The following is a 25,384-nucleotide window of genomic DNA, read 5'->3' as shown; positions in this document are numbered from 1 at the left end:
AGGAAAAAAACGTGGCTAGATGCAATTTAAAAAATAGTTGTTGAAAGGCATGGCATGAATCAGGGACGTCTGGGTGGCCCGGTCAGTTACGCCTCTGACTCTTGACTTCAGCTCAGCTCAGGATCTCAGGGTCATGAGATTGAACCCCATGTCGGGCTCTGCACTGAGCAGGGGAGCCTGCTTAAGATTCTCTCTCCCCTCCGTTTGCCCCTCCTCTGCTCACGTTCACGCATTCTCTCTCTCTCAAAAAAAAAAAAAAGGCGTTAATCAGCGCAAGGTTCATGGTACACATGGCATGTTAATAGTGTCCATAAAAAGAACTCTCATATAAACGTGTATGTATGTAAGTCGCTTTCATAAAGTATTTGACAATTCCTTAACTAGTGGCAAAAAGGACTTCTTAGTCACCTACTTTACCTCTGCTACAAAAAAGAGCTTTTTGAAAAGACCAGGTGTACGATTTAAAACAGCAAAGCCCTAACTTTCGTTAAAAAAAAAAAAAATCCATGAATACTAACTAGAGGACAGTTAAATAAATAGAAACAGAAAAGAACAAAGAGTCCAATAGGAAAATCTCTTAAAGGTGGCAAAATAAACAGAGAAAGTATGGGCAACATTGAACTAGCATGTGTTCCCTCAATTTGTCAGAGGCAGCTAAAACCATATTTCATAAGATTTGCTTGTTTTGTCTATATTTAATTTGCAAAATAAATAAATAAATTGAAAGCTTGGGGGATCATTTTTTTCACAAGTTTGAGAGATTTCATAGCAGTAATGTAGCAAATTTAAGATTCAAAACTAACATTCATTAAAAATGGAATGGCCATTTTGGGGTTTGGTACGATCATTACTAAGGCAAGCTTTGGAGTAAACGAGTGTCTTCTTTTCAAAAAGGGTTAACTTGCGAATGACTGATCAACAGCTAATTCAACAGACTCAAATAATTACGATCAGAATACAAATATTCAGACCAGTAGAATGTAACCAAAGAATGCATACACAGAACAGGCTTTATATCAGGTTCTGAAACAAACTTGCTTTCCTAATTATATTTGTCTTACAGCAGCATTAAAAAAAAAAAAGTTAAGATTCCTCGAGTCTACACCAAATAGTAAGTGCTGAAAGTCGACTCCAGGCTATTTTAAATAAAGAACATGAAAAGTATAAACGAAGACCACCAAAAAGAAAAAAAAAAGGAGGAAGAGAAGGAATGATGAGAAAGTTGCAAAAACTTTCCTTGTGAACAAAAGATAACCAATTATGAAATCAGACGTCATGGCGTTTTTAGTGATCTGTGCAATTTCTCATGTAGCACTTAAAAATTGCAGGTGGTATCATTTACATTTAAAATGCTGCCAAGACAAGAGGAGGGGAAAAGGAGGTAGCCACTAGGCCTATTAAGAAGCAGGGAGGGGCACCTGAATGGCAAAGTCAGTTAAGTGGCTAACTCCCAGTTTTGGCTCAGGTAGTGATCTCAGGTCGTCAGATGGAACCCTGTGTCAGGCTCTGTGCTCAGCGGGGTTTAAATTTTCTCTCTCCCTCTCTTCCTTTGCCCCTCCCCCCCCAAGCATGCTCTCTCTAAAATAAAGAAATAAATCCTTAAAAAAAAGCAGCAGGGAAACACCAACTCAAGATTTTTTAAATTGCAATGGTGATCAGAAGTTATGTTCTAAAATAATGAAAATTATTCTGCCATTTAAGACGCAATCATACGTATAAGGCATCTAAGCATATAGAAGACGAATAAACTATTAATCCTTGGGTGATTCTGGCATTTGCACAATAGAGGATCTACAGAGACAGGCAGTGACCTGGGCCTTGCATCTAAAGGTCAGCATAATCTTTCATAGGAACACATCTGCTTCCCCACACCTCCTCCCCTATCTTCCCATTTTCCTTACACATCCCTTGTTGGTAGTCCTTCCTAAACAAGAATGAACCCAGAGTGATCACTGTAGCTGGCCCCATGGATTTGACAACTGAAGGTCCTGTGGGCAGTTTCTGTGAATCCCCAAGGGGGATGGGAGCCCAGGTATCCAGAGGCATTTCCTAGGCAGCTGGTCCCAGGATACTGGCCACCACTATAAAGCCTGGAGCCCTTTCCTCTTGCGGAGTCTCCTGCCACAGACTCCGGTCACTAAGCATAGAGCTGAGGATCTCTTTCTGCACTAAAATAGTATTTAAAAGAGTAGCTTAATTCTACCCTATGCTACGTTAAGAGAAATGGGCTTTCGCCAGCTAGCCAAGAATGTAAGCGGAGTTTCTATCGGAAAATCAATGCCTGGTTCTGGGCTAATTGATTTTACAAACTTCTGGACCACTCCTTAATAAAGTGAGACTAGAAGTGGAAACAGTAAGTACGATTCAAGGGCGAAAAAGCAAAAGACAGCAATTTGTATCAATAAAAACAAACTGTGTCTGTGTGTCTGTTTTCATCCGTATGTGTGTCTCTGTGTGTGTCTGTGTTTAGAATGAAAAAAATAAAGATTTTTGGTTAAATTAAGATCCAGTTAGAGTGGAAAGTAAGCAATGTAAGGTATGTTTTTAAACATTTGAAAGGATTAGAAATATAATAGGCTCAAAGGAAAGATATCATATAAACTGCAAAATCTATTTTTTCAGAAAACAGTAGCCCTGTTTATGAAGCTGTGGTCCATATATACAATGGAATATTACTCAGCTATCAGAAAGAACGAATTCTCGGGGCGCCTGGGTGGCACAGCGGTTAGGCGTCTGCCTTCGGCTCAGGGCGTGATCCCGGCGTTATGGGATCGAGCCCCACGTCAGGCTCCTCTGCTATGAGCCTGCTTCTTCCTCTCCCACTCCCCCTGCTTGTGTTCCCTCTCTTGCTGGCTGTCTCTATCTCTGNGGGTGTTATACGCAACTAATGAAGCATCAAACTTTACATCGGAATCTGGGGATGTACTGTATGGTGATTAACACAATATAATAAAATAAAATTAAAAAAAAAAAAAAACTTTAAAAAAAAAAAAAAAGAAAGAAAACAGTAGCCCCCCCCATTGTGGGGGATACCTTCCAAGACCTCCAGAAGATGCCTGAAACCTCCAGACAGCACTGAACCCTAGAGATACCATGTTTTTTCCTATACATACATACCTATGATAAAGTTTAATTTATAAATTAGGAACAGTAAGAGATTAACACAATAATAGAACAATTATACTGCAATAACAGTGATGTGAATGCGGTCTCTCTCTCAAAATATCCTACTCTACGATGCTCAACCTTCTCCTTCTCCTTCTTCTTCTTCTTGTGATAGGAGATGATAAAATGTCTGAGATGAAGCGAGGTGAACGACAGGGGCATTGTGATGTAGAGTCAGGCTACTACTGACCTTCTGAGGATAAGTCCGAAGGAGGACCATCTGCTTCCAGACTGTGGAGGACTATAACTTTGGATAAAGGAGGGCTACTGTATGTTCCCATCCAGCAACCCGTACGTAAAAGCTATAGCTTCCCGTCTGGAAATCCATGACCCACCTCCCAAACTTCTCTTTTCTGTCTCGTCCAGCATGCGCTGCTTTCTAGACTGTAGGTTTCCAGCCTAGAATCTAAACCACCCCTGTGTGTCTCACGGTATTTCAAAATAAGTTATGAAATTCTCAAAACAGATCAATGTAATAAGCATTTGCTATAAAGAAATGTGCAGTGTAGGGTGTCAAGAAACCTAAAACCCCAGAGATGATGTTGCAATTCCCAAAAGGATACAAATCCCAGCTCAGGAGAAGCCAAAGAGGCACATAGGGGACATAGAGCAACCTACAAATACTTTCGAGATGAACGCAGTTAACAGCAATATCATTAAACCTCTGCTCAGAGATCTGAACATCATGCCACACTGTCACGAAGACCACGTTCTGCGGAGGGCAATGGACAGACAGAAGGACAGAGACTACTTCTGGCTACACTAGTCCCCTCGTCCCAGAGCTTGCCACTCTGACTGGGCAACGTCCAACACTACCTAATGTCTCAACCACCACAGTCTCAACCACCACAGTGAAGCTCTGAAAATACATCCAAACAAAATAAACATCCATGTCAATGTTACAAGTACAGTACATACATTAAAATCATGGACACAAAATGAACTACCGCTACCAAAAAAAAAAAGTTACACCTAAGATTTGAATATGCGATTTGAATCTATTCGTGGACAAAAAAGAATCAGACAAGTAGGAGTTTCTTCTGAGAAGAGTAACGGCACAGAGCCTTCCTTCTTTGCTCTGACCACAAAACTCAACCACAGGGATGAAACAAAGTTTTCTAGAACTACTGAATTTTCAAAGAAGTGTGGAGTTAGGAACCCAAGGAATAATATTCTATTAGACCAACTAACTCAGGATGAAGACAAGGAAACTGAGTCATGAGTGGCTAAGTAACTTGCCTAAAACCAAAATAGCTAATTAGTGGCCAAACTAGGGACTCAGGTTTCTGAAATTCCACAGGAGTGCCCTTTCCGCTGCACCACGTGGGGGATGACGGGGGATGGTTGGAGAGTTTGCAAAAATTCAAAATGGACGTGGCCCCTTGCACATCTGCCCAGAGTGGTTTCATCTTACATCGCCTAAGGGACTCTCATGTGACAAGCCAGTTACTTCGTAATGGTGCTGCTTTTTTTAATAGGTAGTGGCTTTTTTTTTCCTTAGACCTATGTGTGATCAAAGTGATTAAAATCAAGTTGGAGGTAAAGTGGTACACATACCAACAGTAATCCAAATACCATTCAAAGAAGTCACTGTTTGGCTTTCTAGGTCAAAAAGTAATTTATGGAAAAAAATCCATATAACAGATATTTTAATGGATCCAATTACCAATAAAATAGGCACCATAAGGAGACCACCTTTAGAATCTGTTTAGTAAGGACTTGAGGTACCCAGACATTAAAAGAAAAAAAAATATATATATATATATGTATATATAAATATATGAATGATAGCTAGCTGTAATAAAGGAGTTCTTTGAGCACTGCTCCCAGAAATAAAACACAGCAAGGAGGGACCCAAGATTATACCCCAACACCGACTCACTCAGACACAGCAGAGAAGAAGGGGAATTATGACTGGCAGAACATCAGAAAAATCCAGGGGGCTTTTTTTTTTCTTTTAAACCTCAAATATGTGGAAGAAATTATGGGGGAGTAGAACGTCAGAAGAGGGCGCCTGGGTGGCTCAGTCAGTCAAGCATCCGCCTTTAGCTCAGGTCATGATCCCAGGGTCCTAGGATTGAGTCCTGCATTGGGGGGGGGGGGGGGTCCCTGCTCAGCAGGGAGCCTGCTTCTCCCTCTCCCTTTACTGCTGCCCCCTGCTTGTGCTCTCTCTCTCTCTCAATTTAAAAAATAACATCAGAAGAAAAAAAAAGTAATGAAGTGGCAGAGAGCACGTGATGTAAATGGGGAAGGCACAATGGTGTACTTTATCCAAGAGGACAGCAGGAAAGCCCCTGCCATCAGCAGAGGAAAGCTTCGCTCAAGACATAAGAACCAGAATAGGTTTTCAGGAAATCTGGAGATTTCTGTCTGGGTGCAAACAGCGGCTTCTGTCTACCTATCAGGTCTGGCCTTTTGCTTTTTTGCCCATTAAGGAACTTGATTTTATGAGTTCAATCAGGAGCGACCAATGCCAATTGAGAAATTATACTGAGAAGCCTAATGCTCAAGGGGACTCAGCTTATTCTCAACCCAAAAGGTCCAATGTCTGGGCAAATCAGTTTAATACTGAACAACTCTGAACAAAGGGCATTAAATCACGCTACCTATTGTAATAAGACAAGGCTAGCCTGTGCACGCAGTGAGACTTCTGTTGCCTGTTCAGGGTGTCCTTTAAACATTAATTACATTTTGAACTCTTCTTTCTTAGTGTTCCTTTTCATTGTCCCACATTCCTATCCGTATAACAATATTCCCTCCCAGCAGGTACGGCCATGATTCTGAATAGTCATGTACTTTAAAAATGGACGGGATGGTTATAGCAGCACAGAAATGCACACTGAGACACACCTAACCAATCAGAATCCGCGGAGTAGAAAAGCTAAAAGGTAGATGGGAAAAGCAGTTAGGCAGAGCTTGCACTCTTCGGGCCAAACGCAATCTAGTGGTTTTTAAAATTTTCTCTCTTCATAGCTTTCTCCCCCAGCAAAACCCCTGTAGACAACAGTCAATAAGGCGCACATGAAGATGAATGGTTACAATATTGGAAATGCTAATACTGATACGTACTTCTCCCAAAAGCTCAAGAAATTAACTGAGCACCTACCGAGGACCAACAGTGGAATAAAAGACTCTGACATCAATAGTATGCTAATAATATTTAATATTAATCCATAAAACAAAACAATGACTAAATATGAACCACATAAATTATAAAATCTGGTAGCAGACTGGGCAATCCTTGGAAAGGTGGTTTTGCCAACAAAAAATGTAAATATGCAGTAATCTTTCTCCTGGGAATTCAACCCAAAGGAATGGTCCAAAAGACAAAAGAGAACATACGTGACAAAGATGTTAATAGCATTTTATTTACGATAACCAAAAACCCTCGAAATAACCCAGATAATCAACAAATAGAAACTGCAAATATAATGTATTAGTTCAGTGAATTACTTATACATCTGTTAAATTTACGTACACATGAAGACTGTGTAGAAACAAGAAAGGTATACGTAAAAATATATGTGGGGAAAAAGAGAATAAAAGTATTCGCTCGATACATTATTCTATTTGAATATTATTCTATACATACAACATAATTATAGTTAACAGAAAGTTTAGAAGGACTATGTAACACAGTGGCTATGCTTAAGTGGTAGGATAATTAGTGTCAAGATTCTTGAGACATTTTAAAAACCAAAGTATGGTTGTTTTAAAAAATGGGCTTCAGTGTGATATCCGCAGGCACAAAAGTCAAGAATTATGGGTGCTAACCCCTATGTCATGGATAGATACCTCATCACAAGCAAAGTATGCGTTTGTAAGACCAAGGTCCTCAAAATAGCAAAGAAGAAGAGATGATGATGGGTCACTCACAGGATGGCCATGCAAAAAATGCACTTGTATTTGACAACTGAGCACACGAGCAAATCAGAGTATGCTTCCTCCACTTTCCTTGGGGATCTGCAGCAAGGAGACAGGAGGGATACTAACTCGGTTTTTGCCACTGCCCTCCTTACAAGCAACCTCAAACAACTCATGGACATCAGCAACCATATACTAATGACTCTATGATAAACAACAGATTGTAAGAACCACAAACATGTCCGATGTCTAAAAAAGCTGTGGGGTGCATCGAACATTCAGTGTTGGTTAAAGACAGAGTCAGACGGATGCAGGTATGTTAAAACAGTCAAGGTCTCCTTAGGTAAACAACTACAACCTTTTGCCTGACAACAACCCATCAGGTTAAGCAATGTGTCTTAGTCCATTCAGGCTGATACAACACAATACCAGACACTGGGTAGTGTATACACAACAGAAATTTATCGCTCACAGATCTGGTGGCTGGAAGTCTAAGATTACAGTGGCAGCATGGTCTGGTGAGGGCCCTCTTCCAGACTGCAAATTTCTCCCTGGATCCTCAAATGGCAGAAGGGACCAGGGAGCTCTATGAGGTCTCTTTTATAAGAGCGCCAATCTCAATTCAAGACAGCTCCACCCTCAGGGCCTAATCACCTCCCAAAAGCCACATATGAATTGGGGGTGGGGGGCAGAAAGGACATATTCAGCCCATGGCACCATGTAAGTGGATTCCACTGGTAGGCCAACATTCAGGCTTGGAGGAGAGTAAAACGGAAGAGGAGGAAGAAAGTACTAGGGGGTAGACAGGTAACACTAACTAATTTGCGGCAACACTGTACAGGGTCCCATAGTGGGGGACCATCAAACTGGACTTAAAAGCCATATACACATATAATACCTTTCACACCCTTAGCCTCAACTCTCCCAAACACAGAATTCAGAGAAGCAGAACACACAGCAGGTGCAAGTACTTCTTTTGTCTTTAAAACTACAAGCAGCTTAAGAAAACATTTACCATGGAACGCCTGGGTGGCTCAGTGGGTTAAGCGACTGCCTTTGGCTCAGGTCATGATCCCAGGGTTCTGGGATCAAGTCCTCCGTCACGTTCCCTGCCCGGCTGAGAGTCTGCTTCACCTTCTGCCCCTTGCCCTGACTCATGCTCAGGCATGCATGCCCTTGCACTCCCTCTTTTGCAAAAATAAACAATATCTTAAAGAAAACATTTACCATGAGCACGATGACCTTCAAGAAGAGTTCAACAGTAACCTTTTGATAAATTCACTCCAGATACGTAATGACTCAGTACAAACCAGCATCCTGTTTGCACTGATTTTTAAGTTTCTGTAATTACCTGGTCTCTTCTGTATTAACATACAGTATCCTCATTCTCACTTACTTTGAGCCTCAGAATCCCGTTTTCCCAAACGATTTGCCTATTACAAAATCAAAACTTCATAAACCAATGAGTCCTCGTCTTCCAAAGAAATTTGCAAAGAATTCCCAGAAGACTTACACAGAAGGAACTTAAATTGAAATAAGAAATCATTTCAGGAACAAAAACCCAACGACTTTCACGGCAAATCTATTCCTTCGTCTTCAGCACTAGTCTGAGTCTTAATATTCACACGATTAACATCCTAAATGCTTGTGTACTTTTAACACTCTGCAGTCAGCGACTACTACTGTTCAAATAGACTCTGCTTCGCACACGGATGTCTGGTTCACACATCATCTTGCTTCTCCCACACTTGGACTTGCTTCCCACTGAGTTGTAATATTTCTTAACAAACTTTGTAATGGGTTTCTTAGTTCAGAGGATTTTTGACATTCCTCTGCTAAATGAGGCATTTGCACTCTAGTGGTAGTTGCAAAATCCAGCTAGCATTCCCAAATCCCAGCACCACCTCCCATCTCAACCCTCTCTCTGGGTCTCTTCAAGTCTGCAGACTCCGGATTGAATGGCCTAAGGATTTCTCTTATCTGCCCTGCAAGTCTTCTTGCTTTTGCTGTGAGATCTCAGAGCCTTACACGAAGAAATATAACCAAGGATATTTATGCGTAGGTCTAGATACCACTATTTCTAAGCAGAAGGCAAAGGCAAGTGTACCCAGCAGGCAACATGACACTTGTAAAGTAAACCAAGTGAGAGGATACAGTTGGTAATAAAAAGTTTTAGTTTACAGTTTGAGGGGGAGAAACTATAGGGAAGGCTGGCTCTTGGGTTTCAACTGGTATCTTCTGCTATATAAACCATACGGTAACAGGGGAATCTGAAAACCACGGAATTAAAACTATCCAATGTTAGGCAACAGAATAATAAATAAATCCTCTCTCCTAAGACTTCAAAATATGCAACAAAGTTCAGCAATTTAAGTTGGTTCAGCCATTTCCCCAGTTCCACAGTAATTATTACCGTGACCTGATTCAAAGATAAAAGTTACAAAACTTCAAATCAAATACATGTTTTTTTACTTTCGTCACTATTCTAACATAAGGATAAAGATGGATTTAGATACTGTGTACTCAGAAAAACAGGAGACCAAAGAAAGAAAGAGAACGTGAAAATGAGCACTTGTTTATTTTTTTACAACGGCTTTCAGAAACCAGGAGAGAAAATTATAGACTGTTTTATTCAACTAAATAGATGAATAACAATAAAATTTGTTCTAAAAGGTTTTGTTTTAAAATACCACCATCCGTAACTGCAAAAATCAAACTGTGAATGATGAAACCAACAAAATGAAAATTTCAAAGCCCAGCCCGAGCAGAATATAAGGAAAGTTGTATACTTCAATATTAATGATGGCACTATAACCCGATAGTCTTTCTAGAGAGCAATCTGGCCGCACGTAACAAGATCCACAAGCAATTCATGCTCTCTGACTCAGATAGCCTACTTTGGAAACTACATCCCAAGAAAATAATCTCCAAGTAAATAAATGCAATTTGTTCAACAGCGTTTGTAACAATGCTATTTACAACTGTTAAAACTGGAAATAATCCAAATACCACACCATAAGGGAACAGGTAAGTCAATGATGGCATACATGATGGGATTATTGATCCCAACCCTTTGCTCCCTTCCTCCAAGTCCCGGTGACTCGCCCGGGAATCCTGTGGGGTGAGTGTAGGTCCCTAACTCATTGGGTTTTTCACCTGGCCATGTGATAATACACTTTGGCAAACTGGATGTGAGGGGACAACATATTTGCCACCTCCACGCTGCAGCTTTAAATGGGACTGCATGCTTCTCGCCATATTCCTGCGCTTAGCCACGAGAACAGCATGTCCCAGATGGGGGCTGTCCTTTAGCCGGGGTTTCTGCGTGAGAAGACAGGGGCACAGCACCACGCCCAGTCAAGCCATGAGGAGCTGCAGCCCATCCACAGCTCTGACATAACGTGGACAAGGAATAAAAGTTCCCTGTTTTAAGCCACTAAGATGTTGGAACCTTTTTGTTACCATAGCAAGAACTATGAAAATACAACAGTCATCAAAATGTGGCAAGTTATAGGAAAACATATTTGAAAAAAAGCTTGTTAAAAAGTAGAAGATAAGAATAAGAAGCAGTTACTGATGACATCCAGACAAAATAAGGCAGGCCAAGAGGCACCTAAATTAACGTAGAATGATGTAATAGTTTATCATTATTTCTTCTTATTGATGAAGCATGTATATACATATAGCTTTAATTCCCTTTTAAATGCTACCTTTATGTAAGCATATTTTCAATAATTCCATACATATCATATTGATAAGAGCAATAATTCCAACAAGGCTTTTTCTGCATGAAATGATGTAAGGATTAGTGAACACTTAGCCAAAAGTGAACCCAGTGTAAGGGTTATTCTTCAGTCTTTGAATGTATCAATTTAGGGCTCATCAAATCAAAAGGAACCATAAGAAAAGAAAAACCACAGAGACAAAAGCAAGACTTATTTGCTGGGATAATCCACTCCCTAGGCCAAACATTGTGCGCAAAAAAAAAAAAAATAAAAAAACCAAAAAATAAAAAAATTAAAAAAAAAAAAACAAGATCTAAAAGAATATCAGGATCTGAAAATAAAGTTGTGCGACCTTTCAGTTAGTCTTCATAAGCTATGTTTGAAATTCCGTTTGTATGATTCGAGCATCACAAAAAATGTTTATCATAACATGCAATCTCACAGACATTTATCCTAAAATTAATTCAACAAAAATAAGCTGTTAATGTCAAGATCCTCACTATCATCTTCTATGGGATAGCGAGAAATGTAAAGTGTATATATTTTCAGTAATCAAAAAACAATAAAGGTAATTAAAGTACATCAATTACATGTAGATATACTAAATATCAATTATTAACAAGTATGAAAAAGCATGTATGTATGTCAAAGAATACATAAAACTACAACTATAAAAATATATCTACTTAGGAACAAAGACTAGAAAAATATGAAAAAAAATTTTAAATAGCTGGAAATAGACTTGTGGGTAGACTTTTACTATGTTTTTTAAAGATGTAGTTATTTTGAGGGGAGAAAGATTTAATGCTTGTATTTGCAAAATCTGTACTTGCTATGAAATACATCAATGACTCTCAGTTAAAAAGCAATTTGAAGTGAGCTTAAAGTGTTGTGGGGGGTTTTTTTTGAGAGAGAGAGAGAGAAAGAGAGAGACGGAGTGAGCGGGGCAGGAGCAGAGGCACCCAGAGAGAGAGAGAATCTCAAGCAGGCTCCACACTCAGTGCAGAGCTAATGAGGGGCTTGATCTCATGACCCTGAGATCAAAACTTGAGCAGAAATCAAGAGTCCGACGCTTAACCAGGTGCCCCTAAAGTTTCTAAAATCAATTTCTGATCAATATCTTCCTCACTAAGGCAACCTTGGACTAGTAAATGAAGTATATTACATCAAGCATAATTTCATCACTTCCTGCTAACTTGAGGTCATTCTCAGGAACAACAATTGTTGTACTATATCCCTTAACAGAGATGATGTCTGCCAGGTCCAGGAAGGAGAATGTGTGCCCCTCCCCCCATGGACACTCACTAACTAAAGCAGGCTATGGAACAGTTCTAGGTAATGTTTTCTCTTTTTCCTTCGGGAGGCAGTGATGCAGAGTGGTTACAAGTTCATGCTCTGGACTTGTGCCCAGATTTGACCCCCGGCTCCATCATTTACCAGTATTTGCACGCCAATGGTGTTACATGGGAAACCAGCATTTACTAGTTGTATGATCTCGTGCCTTAGCCTTTCTAAGCCCTGGTTTTCTCATCTACAAAATAAGTCTGCGAGTACTTACTTCAGAGTTGTTTTAAGGATCAAAACAAGAACCCACCTAAAGTGGTTGACAAAGTACTTGCACACCCTAAGTAGTAAATAAAGGCCCCTAATATCAGTCTCTGGTGGTCATCTAAGGTGTCATCAAGCTGCTTCTTACCATCACCAGTAACTACTGTTAATTCCCGTCTCTAGCCACTGGTCCCCAGTGCCCTGAGGCATGACTCTGAACCAGGGCTCCCAGAAAGTCTGATAACCATCTGTAACAGTGCTGTCCAAAAGAAACGTAACGTGGACCACAAATGCAAGCCACATAGGTAATTTCTAATTTTTTAATTTTCTAGTGGTCACATTTAAAAGCAAAACAGAAGAAATTTTAATAGTAGACTTTATTCAACTCAATATATCCAAAATTTTATTTCAATATGTAATCGATTTAAAAATATTACACTTTTTACATTCTTCTTTCCTTTTGTACTAAGTCTGCAAAGTCTGATACGTATTTGATACCTACTGCTTGTCTGAACTCAAATGAGGCCCATTTCAAATGCCAAACGGTCCTATGTGGCCAGCAGCTACATTATTAGTTGCTTGTTACTTTCAAGATTATGCCACAGAAAGACATCCCCCCCTTCAAAAACATCAAAAGCCATTTATTAAAGAAACCGATGGATGGACGAGAGGAAAGAGAGGAGGAAGGACGATGCTCCTGATCTGCACAGACGTCTGGGCCTCATGTCGCATTAAGCACTTGAGCTGTGGGGTCAGAGAGAATGGGTTCAAATCCCACTTCCTCCACCGACTAGCTGCAAAAAGACTTTCACCAATAACCTCTTCAACTCTCTTATTTCCCGGGGAGAAGCTATGGATAAAAATAACCTCTCTTTCATAAGACTGATACAAGTTTAAAGGTTGTAGAGGGAAAGGAGTTTCCATACATAAAGCTCTGCTTTGTAAAAGGTCAGGAATGGGGGTAGGAAACATTGATGAAAGGGATACGGAGCAAATTAGCTTGAGGTAACAAAGGGGCCACAGTGGAAGGAAAACTGTTCAAGTTATGGTCACAATGCCTGTGTTAAAAATGCCCAGTTACACAAAACAACTTTAACAGCGGCAGCTATTAATAAAATAATTGCAATGACATTTCTAAAGCCCTCAATGGTTTTATACCTCGTTAGCCTGCCTGCTTTCTTCTTGGCAGTATCATAAGCAAGGGCAGAATTTGGAGAACCAAAGTGTTTTAGGAGTGCCCATATGAACCACAGCTTCTGGTCTCAATGAGATGGGACTACTGCACATGCCTAAATCTTCCCCGGAAGGATGAGGTTCCTGTTGTGCCACAAATGTCATCTGAATATTACTCTTCAGTGTACAAATACATAAAATTAGATGAAATGTTTACTGTCCCTAAAACTTTCCCTGAAAGTTTTGTGAAGATTCCTGGTATTTTGTTTTAAACTTGCTCTTCTTATTTTTTGAATATTTTACTTTATTAAGATTTTATTTATTTATTTGACAGAGACAGGGCACAAGTAGGCAGAACAGCAGGCAGAGGGAGAGGGAGAGGCAGACTCCCCACTGAGCAGGAAGCCTGACATGGGGGCTCCATCCCAGGACCTAGGGACCATGACCTGAGCCGAAGGCAGCTACTTAACCAACTGAGCCACCCAGAGGCATCCCTTAAACTTGTTCTTCTCATGTGCTCCCCACCCCTCCAAGAAAGACCCAATTAATAAAAACAAAGTGAATCTGGTCTGCAAATGAAGATTTTTAATATTTACCCGCCTTAATAATCCAAGTCACTATACTCTCTAATTTATGTTGAGTTTCCTCAAGGACAACAAACACGACGTCTCTATTCCAGGAACCCTCTACACCAAACTTTTTCTAGAAAGTATTCCATAGGATATCAGTGTCCCTTGAGATGCCATGTGTCCCATCAAATCAAATTAAAAAAACCAGGTCCTACTAAACTGAACTCAGCTTTGACGCACTTTGACTGCAAGACTTCCTGGAGTGTTTAACACACTCACAGACTTCACACTGCTATGCTCAGCCATTAGTACATATACCAGTCTACAAATGAGAAAAATAATAATATGAATTGAGAATCACATGATAGGGAGAGTCTAATTATCCCAGGGAAACAGACATTCTTTACAAATCTTTGCACTAGGTTTCTGGCCTGATAGGCTGTGCGCTGTGCATTTCTCCTTTTTATCATCCCTGATAAATATCAATCTTGAATACATATATAGTAATTAACCCATCAGAAGCCTCCAAATGAAGACAATTTATTATAAAGGGAGGGAGAAAGAAGGGAAGAGAAAGGACCGGAGGGGGAAGATGGGAGGAGGAGGGAAATTCCTTTGAATAACTTAGTGTAAACATCACCTCATACTGAGCTAAGCTAAAATGCCCAAATGCTTTCATCAGGATGAAGGGACATGAAATACACACTTGTACCTAACCCAGCCCTTGGAAAACAGCCTCGTTTTCAAAACAACCAAACAGCTGCTCAGCAGAAGCACAGCACAATTCATCCTTTCCAGCCTTTATTTTTAGATGCCTCTTAAGCAAAACAATAATTTTCTAAAGAATATCATTAAGATCCATAGGTGTCATCTCATTATTTTCCAGTTTTAATTCGTGTCCTATCAGTCACACATGTTTCCCTCCTAAATCACATCATTATATCCTATTTCACAACAAATTCCTTGCCTTTGAATAAAAGAATTTATAAATTTAAAAATGTACAGATTCTAAAACAGGACAGTCTACCCAGAATGTTAGGGCCACTCACGGGTTTAAACGCGGGGAGTCTACAAGTCAATAATTTGGAGACTTGCGCATGTCTAAAAAAAGTGTACCTTTATCATCTAAAGCCATGTTTTACAAAATGTATCATGAAAAAGAATATGCTTAATAGATCACAGGATTTCATTGCCCGCTGGAGCCTTTAATGAAACTAATTGCTGGCTTGAGCTGTCACCACTGACCCCGGTAACAGACTGGCACACCCTCCATAAACCTAATACAGCATAATCCTCCTTCATTACGGTTATTATAGCTCTGCAGTGGGACACGGCTGCCACAGAAATACATTCTGCTGCCTCTTCTCTAAATGGATGTGTCACTTCTCCAGCCCGGAGCAAGGACGTGTTGATGGCAGACGTCACCCTTACAACAAGTGGTACCACTTCACAGCCCAGATCGCCTTCCAAACCTAGACACACACGCACCCTGCCTGCAACACCACTACAGAAACCACCACCAGGCGCCCTGGTGATGGGGGAGGGGCCGGGGGCTAAAACATGGAAACAAACCAAGAGAAGAAAACCCATCACCCGCCACCAGAAGGCAAATGGGAAAAGCGGAAGAAAGCAGTTCTTCTTAAAACAACTGGGTTTGATTTAGAAAATCCATGTGTAAATCCATTCCATTTACAGCCTACGTTTCAAATATTGAGCCCAAGAGATACTCCCTTCAATTTGCTTCGAAGTTTTTTTTTTGGGGGGGGGGAATACTTTAAGAAAACATGACTTCAATTATAAACATTAATCTTACCTCTACTGTGCAACAATTCCCCCAACCTGTTACTCTGCAGCACGTGCCAAGACCCTAAAGAGAAATAAATGACAAAACACACCCAGGAAGAGCTCACCACTTTGGGGACGCAGAGGAACAAGTGACTAGCACACAATGTGAGACACATCAGTAAAGAATGGATGGAGTACAACAGGAGGACAGACCAAGTGACAAGGAACTCTCCTAACGATCAAAGGACAGGTCGGACAAAGCACCTACAAAAACACAAAAATCATACTAGACATTAAAAAACAGAGGCGAGATGATTATGTGATCAGGTGTGAAAAAGAATTTAAGGGAAAAGTAACAGTAAGAGCAGGAGTCAACGCCCAAGATTTCAACTCTGAGAAATGTTTGCAGAAGAGTGACAGGGAGCTGAGAGACGCAGAGGCTGCCAGTCAGGTTAGGTGGGAATAAGACTGTGTGAGTCTTCAATGCTCTGCTAGGGAGTCTGCATGTAAAGTGGGCCATTTTGTGTGTTCTTTATATCAGGTATTTTATTTTATTTTTTAAGGATTTTATTTATTTATGAGAGAGAGAGCACAAGTGGGGAAGAGGGGCAGAGGGAAAAGCAGACTCCCCACTGAGCAGGGAGCCCAATGCGGGGCTTGATCCCAGGACCCTGAGATCATGACCTGAGCCGAAGGCAGATGTTTAACCCACTGAGCCACCCAGGGACCCCTCGATTAGGTACTGTAGACTACAGGAGAATGTAGTAAATATACACGTTCCCACCACCCAGCTTGGGAAAAAAAGCAATAAAACCTCATCACATCTCAGCCCTCACCTCCCCCTTACCCCACCCACCCCCTGTATTCGGTGTTTATCCTTCTGTCATTTGCTTACACTTTTACTACAGACACAGGCATCTCCAAACAATACAAGGTGGCAGGACAGATTTCAAGCGGGAGAGAGAAAATATCAGACGTGCTTAAAACAAGACTCTGTCATGTGGAGGTACACGGGTCTCCACACTGGCAGCAGTGGGACAGGTGACAAAAAGGTGTCAAGAGAGCTGTCATCACAGAAGGACTGTCATCATGAAGAGAGGAGAAGCAGCCTCAGCCTTGGAGGGCGTTCCTGGGGCAAGGAGGAGGTAGACCTGAATACACTGTCCCAGGTGACCAGCAGCAGAAGAGAAGCGACAGTCTGCACGGAGCCCGAGGCAGGATGTGGACACAAGTGCGGCAGGTGGCAGGCCCCGGCTGACACCAATGAGGGCAATAGGGTGGATCGGCCAGAACACAAAGCACAACTTGGTAAAGGCCAGGAGAAAAGGGGCAGGGGGACCTGACCAGGGAGTGTGACATGGGGGGAGGCTGCCCAGAGAGGTGGGATTTAAGGTGGGTCTCGAGGGACAGTTTTGACAGGCAATGCCGAGTGGGAGGATTCCTGGGCAGGGGAACAGCATAACCAGAGGTGGAAAAAATTACTGGGCCTCTTCAGGAAACAGCTGCGGCTTGGCAGAACCCTGGGGAACAGAAATCTGAAGAAATCAGAGGGCCATTTGGGGGATTCTTTGAAGAGAACCTTAAATATCAAGATGAAGTGTGTACAGTGTGTACACGTAATTCATAATAAATTCACTTTCATGACCACGAAATCTGCCTTAATCCCTTTTACTTGGGAACTAAAATAATGGCAACAGCCAAACTTGTGATTTGAGGGATAACATCAGTGATATCATTGCTGCTTATTATAGTCCTATATGCAAAACAGGCTGTCTTGTTATGGGCAGGCTGGCAAATCTGCTGGGACAGAGTGTCATGAAGGGTCTCTCTCTCTCACCTTAAAAACTAGTAACCCAGGGGCGCCTGGGTGGCTCAGTCAGTTAAGCGGCTGAGGTTAACTTCAGCTCAGGTCATGATTTTAGGGTCCTGAAATCGAACCACGCATCAGGCTCCCTGCTCAGTGGGAAGTCTGCTTTCCCTCTCCCTCTGCTGCTCGCCCTGCTTGTGCGCACTCTCTCTCTGAAATAAATAAAATCTTTAAAAAAAAAGTAACCCAGAGGTTGAATAATGGGTAATTCTCCCTCTTCCTCTTTAATATAAACTACAAAACGCATAGAAAGGAAGTTAAGTATATTCTAATCAATGTATCTAAACTTGCAAAAACAACTTTATGCCTTGTCCTCCAAACATTCCTACTTCTTAATTCTTCTATGATACGTACAGTCCCCTTGACCTGCAAGGTTCTCTAGGTTTGAAAAATGAGGGGGGAAAATTATCACATTTTTTAAAGTTCCCAAATAAAGCAAAATAATATTAAGAACCAGAGTATCAGTTAGTTCAGAAAACAGCTTAGGGATGTGACCCACCTCCTTAGGTGAACAAATAAGATGTGTATAATAAATAGCACTGATAACCTGTTCAATTTTTTAAATCACATACAGTCATTAACATGATGTAATTTGCCCAGAGCACTGAACCTATTAGAGACTAAAAAATAAAAACTCCATTCCATTCTTTGAAAGGTAGAAATAGTAACTGTACCTACTTCATAGGGTCATTGAAAAATTTAATAAAAGCACTGCAAGTGCTATGAACACTGGGAGAGAATCAGCGGTGATACACATAGGCCAACACGCTACTGCTATCCAACATCCCTATAGGCTGGAAATTCTAATTCTGAACCAAGGAAATGTGACTACTGGTGGAGAGGCTTCTAACTCAGTAGCGGAGACAAGGAGATAAACATATATCATAAGATGAGACACAGCTCACCAACATTTAAGTGCAAAGTGCTTTGGGACTATAAAGAAAGGAGTGCCTAACTGGTGGTGGGAAGGAACGTCAGGGAAGGCGAAGCTTTAGTTGAATGCGCAGGGGCCAAGCAGGTAGCAGAGGGAAGAGGTCACTCTGGGTGGGAGTATAACAAGGACGAGGAGAATTTACCACCCCAAGTGTTAGGGCACCAGCACGGAGAGAAAGAGCAGCAGATAATGGGAAGGGAGTCGGGGTAAAGAAGCTTTATCACAGGTAATAAGAATCAAAAGAATTTAAATAGTATTAAAAACTGTTTAAAAAAACACTGAAAGAGTAGATGAAGAATAGATGACAGGTAGCCTCAGAAGCTCTTAACGATCCCAAGACGCAGTGAGGATGGAGGCAAGGGAGCGAACTGAAGAGACGTCAGAGGGTCTAAAGACTAGGAGGGTTCGTGATGTGTCTGCAGGTAGAGGCTGGGGGGTGCTAAGAGTGAGCTGCTGAAGAGAACGCCTAGTGCCTGCTTTCAGCGGGGAACTCAACAGACAACAGACGGCAGGGTCACTGACTAAGTCAGGAAGCGGAAACGGCACATTCTGTGGCAAGAAATTAGGGAGTTCGGTTTGAGACGGGTGGAATTTGGATACCCAGACAGACAGAAATATCAGATACACCAAACTGTATGGGACCCTGCGGAGGGGTCTGGATCGGCGATGATAACCGAGCAGGTCCACTGAAATGGAATCATGTCGTTTATGCTCTCAGGGGCCTGACGAGGGCTCCGCAAGTGACTCCCCGGCCTCTCCTGAGCTCTAAAACTACCAGGAACAGGATCATTCAAGCCAGTGTAGTAAAAACCTTAAGTGACTATCACAGGAGCCTGAGGACAGGGGTGGATGGCCTCCTTAGCTCTGTGGTTCTCAAAAGGCAGTTGGTCAAGGACCAGGACTATTAGCATCACCTGGGAGCTCCTTAGGAACACAAATTCCCAAACCCCACCCCAGGCCTCCTGCCTCCAAAGCCGGAGTGGGTGTGGAGAACAGCTGTGTTTTTTAACAAGCCCTCCGGGTGATTCTGATACCCACTAGAGTTTCTGATCTAACGCCTTAACTGTGGCCCCCATTACTTGAATGCAAAGGAGTATGAAAAGAAGAATTCCCAGGAGATGGATTTCCAGAGACTTGAGGACATTAAGTGTAAGTAGAGGGCAGGTAAAGGATACAGCATTGGGAACTTTTGCTCATTTTCAACACAGAGGGAATTTTCGCTGTGAGCTAAAAATCTGTAAGGCAAATTAGAAGAAGTCAGTGACCCACGCAGTAGAGCTTCCTAATTTAGGAATATGGCTCAGTACTAAAGTTTCAAACATCACAAATATGAAGATGTTCTGCTCCTCAGAGGATACCACGGCAGCCGCCAATCTCTTTCTCATTTTCTCATCGGACACCTCCCAACATCATTTATGGGGATGGCCGCCTAGGTTAGGGGATCTCTGGGTATGGGAGAGGCCTCTGGGTCAAGCTAACTGACCAGGCTCAGGACAAAACCTTTGAGCCTGAGCCGGGCCTTATTTAGTCCCCTAAGGAACTAAACTAAATCACCCGCGTATCAAACTTTACACACAAAACTGATCTAAGAATGGTTACAATGTTTTTTTTCCGGTAGCAAGGACCATGAAACAAGTCAAACAAAAGCTTGACGGGAGAGCAAAACAAAACCAAGCCAAGAAATACAGAACCAAGGAGCAAAAGAGAAAGGAAATTAAAACAATGTTAATTGCCATCGATAATCCAAATTAGACATAGAACCACTCCTAGCCCACAAGGAGTCACTATTCCCTTTTATCCCCAGCTTCTCTAAGCCCTCATCGACAAGCATTGCCTCATATCCTCCCATTCAGAATTATAAATAATTCAGAGATTATTTTCATAATCAGTGTGCATATAATATACCGCAAAGGCATGGCTGGTCTGGGGAACACGGACTTCCTCTCCCCTCCCAGTGCAAAAATCACAGTCAGATCTGCATTTTTCCTAGGCTTTCTCCCCCTGACCTCTCCAACGGGTACTCTCATGACCTCTTGGCCTGCATGCAATCCACATTGGGGATTCTCGGCCGTAAGAACCCATTCTGCTTCAAGAGCGCACATTACTACAAACCTGTTCTACTGACGGTTTTCCAAGCTGCTCCTTTCTTCTAACAATCCCTCCTGTTGGGAGGTTGATATGAAGAGCAAGGAGTTAATGTTTGTCAAATACTTTAGGTTTCTCAGATGAAAGGCAACGTTCAAGTTCAAGAGACCCGAGCCTGGCATTACACTAGAAGTGCTGCAGTTGACTCTGTATCTGGGCTTCAAAGAAGGAACGAAATCAAGGCTGCAAAGACACTCCTTCGTGAGGATTGGCTAGCTTCTGCATTCTTGCTAAATGCAGGCAGATTTATTCTTAACATTCTTTAATTAACTGGATCCCAACATTAGAAATACAAGGATCTTTGTATTAGCACCAGACCCTTGTTATAGTAAGTGGTGTACAGGGTAAAGGGTCCTTTTCTCTGCCCTTCTCTAAGTGGCTTTTCCTCTCCAAGCTTCCCTACTGTCTGAGCGTGCAATGCTAACCCTCCCCTACAGAGAGGCCACATGAAAACTGCCAGCCACACATTTGCTTTGAGCCAACAGACCAAAAAAAAGAAAGAAAAAAAAAAAGGTCAAAGACAAAGCTTTATGTGTATGTTGGCATGCATGTGAATTCAAGCTGCTGGGGGAAAAAAAAATGACCCACACTAAGAACACATTCATGGCCACATATAACTCCTCAAACATAGAAATAGCCATTCTTGACCTAACACCTACTCTGTGCAAGGCCCTATGTAGGAGGGTAACATAAACCAGTACACTGAATTCTCCGCAGATATCTTGGCAAGTTAGAGGCTACTGGGCCCCACTTTGTAGACGGAGGAATTGAGATTCCAAAGGACTGCAAAATTTGTCCAACATTACCCAGCGAAAAAGTGGTGGAGCTGGAATTCAAACCTAGCTACATGTCAGACTCGCAAGGCTGGACCCCTGGCTCCAGCACCACGCTACACAGGAAAGCTGCAGGACTTGCTACACCCGGCTTGGCCTGCTCAAGAAGCAGCCCGTGGGACTCAGACAGGGCAGGGTAAATTCAATCAAGAAGGGGAGGTCACAAAGTCCTATTTCAAACATTTGCTTTCATCTCCTGTTTACCAAAACTTGTTATTCCTCGTTCTTTTCCAATCGGCCCAAGCCGTAATGATTTAATTGGCTAATTAAGTATTTCATCTTATCTCTTTCCCTGGCCTTATCTCTAACAAAGTGCATAGCACAGCGCTGAGGCTTAGAATGAGTTCAAATTCTACACGACCACTGGTGACCAACAAGTTCAAATGCAGCACAGCAGGTGAAAAGAACAAGCATATGGAACCCAGGTGGGCTACACACCCTGCCATCAAAGGATTTATGTTTGCTTCCCTGGAGCAAAAAACATAAACCCTTCGAAAGGAGGGAGGACATTAGGGGGAAAAAAAAAATCCTCATAGTTCTTGACCCCTGGCCCATCCATTCAGGACAAAAACGAATTCTCCTAAAAATTCCGATTTTTCTCTCTATTCTTTAGTTTCTTCCATATTCAAAGAGTCTAACTGTTCTCTTTCCATGACAGCTGTCTGGCCCACACAGTATGCACAAACCAGAATAACTAAAGTGTGAATAATAACTGTGTTTAAGCCAATGATGGAAGCTGGGCAAGCAGGGGGATTAGCAAGAAAGAGCTTCCCTTCAGCCCTCTCTCTCATGCAGGGCCTACACCTCCAATAAAACTCCTCTCAAGGGGCTGTTCTTGAGATAAGAGAAGGTGTTTGCAGAGGGGCTTAAACACCCCAGATTGTACTCTTTCTGCTCGGACGTACTGGTCTGAGGCTCAGCGAGGCTGGACCTCTGCCACCTGAGCCAGGACTCAGCCAATGGGAAGACTACTAGGACAGCCCAGCAAAGAGGCACCCCTGAAAGGCAACCCACGTACAGAATGCTTCCACGCTGAGGTACCTTCCTAGGGGGGATCTGCTGAATCCTGGACCATCAGGCTACAACAACCCGCTAGAAAAGATTCTGTTTCTAGCAAGTTTCAGAGGAAGGAAAAGTAATCCTTACAACTGTACGAAAGCAAGAACGACCTTTAAAAGTAGAGAAAAACGATCACAAACACACTGACCCGTTGGGTAGGTGGACTCATCCTGCTGGGTCGAGGCCACCTATCTGGATTAAGCAAAAGAGCGTCTTGCTGCGCAGCTTCCACTAATGAAGGCTGCCCTTTCCGTGGCAGGAGCTTTTAACCCCACCACCAAGAGATCAGCAACTTGCATGCATGGTTCTGTAACGCTGAAGTATTATAACCTACTGCTGTCAAGTGCCTCTTTAAAAGGGAATCAAGTGCCATTCTAAAGAAAACACGCATGGGCCAATTAGTGCCAATTAAAATTTAGATGGTCACCCAAATGCTCCTTGTAGAAACAACACGAGGCATGGAGGTGTGTCTAAACAGAGACCTGTGCTCCTCTGAAAACACCTGGTTCCCATAAGTGGGTAATATGCTTCTAGGTTAATTTCTGATACCTATCTATCTATCCATCTACCATACCCCAAATAGCTGGGTCAAATAGCTAGCTTTTTGAACTCGGTTTTGTTTTGTTTTGTTTTGTTTTTGGATGACTCTCATTTTGCACAAGCTGCTGCTTCTACCTGGAATGCACTCTCCTAATCACTCCTGCAGGTAAGCACTCCCTTAACCCTATAAACTCAGGGCACACCTTACTCCTCTTCTCCAGAACCAAGCCTTCCTGGCCTCGCACAGCAATTCTCCCTCACTCCGCTGTAATTCATGATCAAAGCTTGTTGAAGTATCTTTGTATCCTGTTTTCCCAGCACAGAGTAGCAGCTCAATACCAGGCTTGTTGAATGAATGGGTGAACCAATCCAGTCTAAGAAATTAACACATTGGTGGAAACCCTGTAACCGTATATTCTGCCTGCAGTCAAGAGATTCCTCACCTTCACAAAGAGCCTGCAACAGCCAGTTCCTGAACAGACCGAAGCCCGAATCCCCCAATCTCCTTGAATTGTAGGTGGGGTCGGGGTTAGGGTGACAGGAACTGAAGGAAGTGGGAGGGAATGCTAGGTAGGGACATCACTACCTCACTGCTCCCTCAAAAAGGTGCAAAACCGACTTAACGAGTATCCAAAACCTAGATTTAGGGGTGATGTCAGAGAGAAAGGAGAGGCGCATTAACAACACCCTCAGAACTTGTTAACTCTCAGAACTTTGAAAGTTTGAGGTGGAGATCTGTTCTGAAATTACGTGGCCACAGGTTTTCCCTAGGAGCCAGCCCGACCACCCAAGCAGACCCAAGAAGGGCCAAGAAGGCCAGGAGTTTGGTGGCACGGCTGGGGCCTAGTGGGAGGGCATAAAAACTCTCCCTCGCAAGATCCTGTCCCCCTGGGGAGGAGGTGGAAAGAGGGTTGTCGGGGAGCAGCGTTCCTCCCCCGCTGGAACAACAGCAACGTCGTTCTCCTCTCCTGCCCTCACCGCTTGGGTATCTCCAGCTGCCCTTTCCAGGCCCTCGCTCGGTTCCCAAAGAGCAGGAGAGAATGGGGAGGAAGGGGCGAGGGGGTGGGTTTAACCGCAAACTGTAGGGACAGCGCTCACCTTCCACCTTAACTACCCAGACAGGACGCGCGCCTCACGTCGGGCAGCTCCTACCCGGCCCGAGAACGCCCGCGGCCCGGCCACCTCACGACCCCGCTGCTCTGCCAGCGTCCCGGGCCGCCGATCGCAAGCTGGCGTTGCCAGCGTTGGCCTCAGTTCTCGGCCGGGCGCCCGGAGCGCGGAGGCGGCCCCCCACCTCAGGCCCGACTCCCCCGCCGTAGACGGCGCTTACCTGCTTACATGGCCCCGTCCGTGACCTGGAGTCCCGCGCGGAACGGCGGCGGCGGCGGCAGCGGAGCCCCAATTCCCTAAGGAATTGATTCCAGTGGCTGGCGGAGGAGGGGCGGAGGGAAGGAGCCGGAGGAGGCGAAAGGGGAGGGAGGTTTCCGCTGCGATCCCGGCGCACCGACACGGAGAAAAGGAGAACCACCTAAGCTCGGGGCTGTCCCGCCGGAGGGGGGCTGGAGCCAGGAGGCCGGGGAGGATGGGTGAGGTGGGAGGGGAGGGCGGCCGCCCGGCGTCTGCGGGTCTCCGAGGGCCTGAGCCGGGAGGGCCGGCAGCGGAGCGAGGAGGAGCGCGGCAACCTGCCCCGGTATTGCGCCCGCTGCGCCCGCTTGCTTGGGGGAGAAAAAGTTGGGCAGAACTTTCCGGGGCCGCGAGAGCCCAGGCGGCAGGAAATGCGAGCGGCCGGGAGAGGAGGGAGGAAGGGGCCGCGCGGTGGGAGGGGACGGAGCAGGCGCCGGCGGCCGCGGGTCTGCGCGGGGGAGCGCCGAAACTTGGAGCCGGAGCTCCCGGGCTGGAGGCGCGCCGGCCTTGGGGACGTCACAGCGCTGGAATCCGAGGAATGCCGGGCGGCAGGAGCTCCTTGTGCAGGCCCGGGAGAAGTCGCGCACTTTTGGTGCGGTAGCTTTGGGAAATGTTTAAAGGTGAGGACTGAGGAGGGAGGACGGGTGAAACTCCCTGGAGTCAGAGACGTGGGAGTGGAGAAGGAAAGGCGACCACAGCGGGCACGACCTAGCACCGCTCCCGGCGGGGGCAGGGACGGGGGCGGGAAGGGAAAAAAATCCCACTTAGACCTT

At 43.6% G+C, this 25,384-nt stretch overlaps 1 protein-coding gene across 1 annotated transcript in view; it reads right to left on the bottom strand.

The window, feature by feature from the left end:
• PTPN14 (protein tyrosine phosphatase non-receptor type 14) overlaps positions 1 to 25,054 on the bottom strand; it is a 170,671-nt gene extending 145,617 nt beyond the window's left edge. The window contains exon 1 of the mRNA XM_034666854.1: positions 24,538 to 25,054. The gene's annotated coding sequence lies outside the window, so the exon portion shown is untranslated. The remainder of the gene's footprint in view (positions 1 to 24,537) is intronic.
• Between the last annotated feature and the right edge of the window lie 330 nt (positions 25,055 to 25,384).

Source organism: Ailuropoda melanoleuca, chromosome 8 (assembly GCF_002007445.2).
Source record: "Ailuropoda melanoleuca isolate Jingjing chromosome 8, ASM200744v2, whole genome shotgun sequence".
Taxonomy (NCBI): Eukaryota; Metazoa; Chordata; class Mammalia; order Carnivora; family Ursidae; genus Ailuropoda; species Ailuropoda melanoleuca.
Note: the sequence above shows the minus strand (reverse complement) of the source record. Positions and strands in the feature narration are given on the sequence as shown.